The sequence below is a fragment of the Eptesicus fuscus genome, chromosome 18 (genome assembly GCF_027574615.1).
Source record: "Eptesicus fuscus isolate TK198812 chromosome 18, DD_ASM_mEF_20220401, whole genome shotgun sequence".
In the NCBI taxonomy this organism is placed as follows: domain Eukaryota; kingdom Metazoa; phylum Chordata; class Mammalia; order Chiroptera; family Vespertilionidae; genus Eptesicus; species Eptesicus fuscus.
Genome location: NC_072490.1, coordinates 38506965 through 38508761, shown reverse-complemented (window position 1 = coordinate 38508761; position 1797 = coordinate 38506965). Strand labels below are relative to the sequence as shown.

Here is a 1797-nt window from a genome sequence, read left to right as displayed (position 1 = left end):
ATCAGGTCAAGTAGAAGCTGGCAAGATGTGATGATAAGGAGAAAGCCCCAACTGCCTTGGATGCCACATCCCCCATCTCCTGCCATCTCCCCCTGGCTTACTCTGCCCAGTCACCGAGGCCTCCTTGCTCTTCCTTTTCTCTTTCTTTCTTTCTTTCTTTCTTTCTTTCTTTCTTTCTTTCTTTCTTCTTTCTTTCTTTCTTTCTTTCTTTCTTTCTTTCTTTCTTTCTTCTTTCTTCTTTCTTCTTCCTTCCTTCCTTCCTTCCTTCCTTCCTTTCTTTCTTTCTTTCTTTCTTTCTTTCTTTCTTTCTTTCTTTCTTTCTTTCTTTTTTGTTATGTTTCTAATCTGGGCACTACCAGGGGCACTTACTGCCCTTGCCATTAAATCAAGACCAGCAGATTCTCTCTGAGAACTCTAGCACAAAAGGACAACAGCTGTCAAGATGTTGATGGGGAAAAACAGCCATTTTGGGGGACTAGCATTCTGAATCTAGTCACTGCCCCTTTAATTGTCTGGTCCTGCAAGACCTGTTTACTCCCATTTTAGAGAGGCTATAAACCATCTCCAGATGAAGTTATCAGTGCTGGTGCCAGGGTAGGCCATTGGTTGAGGTCTCAAAGCCCCAGCACATGGGGCTCTTTAAGAACTTGCAAAGGGGACTGGAAAACCCCATATTTGGGAGACAAAGGACTGGGAAAGATATAAAAATGGACAGCTTCCTCCATGTCATTGCTCAGAATTTGAAAGACATTTTTTTTTTCTCTGAGCCCGCTGGTGTAATAATAAAAAAGTGTAACTCCATTTCTCTAAGCGTTGCTTGTTTTTTCTCCAGTCTTCTGTAACAATGTGACTCTAGTCTTGGGTCTTTGCTCTTTCTTGAACTTTCCAGGCACACTCCTGCCTCAGCTGTATTTGTTGTTCTCTCTGCCTGGAATACTCACTCCATCTCCCAGCTCATGGCCTGGCTCACGCCTCACCTCCTTCAGGCCTTTCCTCAAAGGTCCCCTACTAGGTGACAATTTCCTACACAGCCCTATTTCAAACAGCACCCTTCTGCCCCTCTACCTGGCCACCCTCCTTCCATGCTTTTTCCCTATAGTACTGATCACTCTCTAACATATCACATATTTACTTTTTACTCTTGGTCTCCCACCACCCCTCCCATACATAAGTTCCATGCGAATGGTGATTGTGTCTATTTGGGTCACTGCTATGCCCCAAACAGTTGGTGGCACACAGTTGAAGGAATGAAGGAGAGAAAACAAAGGTCCAACTCTGGTGGAGAAAATAAGTAAAAAAAAAAACAAACAAACAAAAAACACACACACAGGGCATGATGGGAAAGATGAGTGGCAAAGATACAGAGGGAAGGAGTACCGAAAGGTGAGAGGACAGGGAGCAGGAGAGATCCCAAGCGATATGCATAAAGAACAGAGCAAGAGAAATGGCTCCTGCCATCCCTACCATGTCACTTGCTATGTAAGTGACACTAGCATGTGGGCTGATTGTCTGACCTCCTGCCCTTTGAAATGAGCTGCTCACATCTCCAAAGTTCTGTTCTGCCTGAAATAGCTACAGCATCGCAGCAGAGAGGGGTGGGAATAAATTATTCTCTGGGCTGGGGCAGCTGTGGCCGAGCTGCGTTATATGGCAGGGGGCTTGGTAAGGGCTGGGTGAGGCTGGAGCCCACTGGGCCCAGGGGTTCTTCGTTCACTGTCTATTCCACTTACTGCCAAAACACCTGATAGGAACAGGAAGAAACACAACCAGAGCTTGTGCCTCTTCATGCCAATGTTA

General features: G+C 45.5%; 1 pseudogene; it reads right to left on the bottom strand.

Moving 5' to 3' along the window:
• Positions 1 to 332: 332 nt before the first annotated feature.
• On the bottom strand, positions 333 to 424 carry LOC114228648 (small nucleolar RNA SNORA3/SNORA45 family; annotated as a pseudogene).
• Between the last annotated feature and the right edge of the window lie 1373 nt (positions 425 to 1797).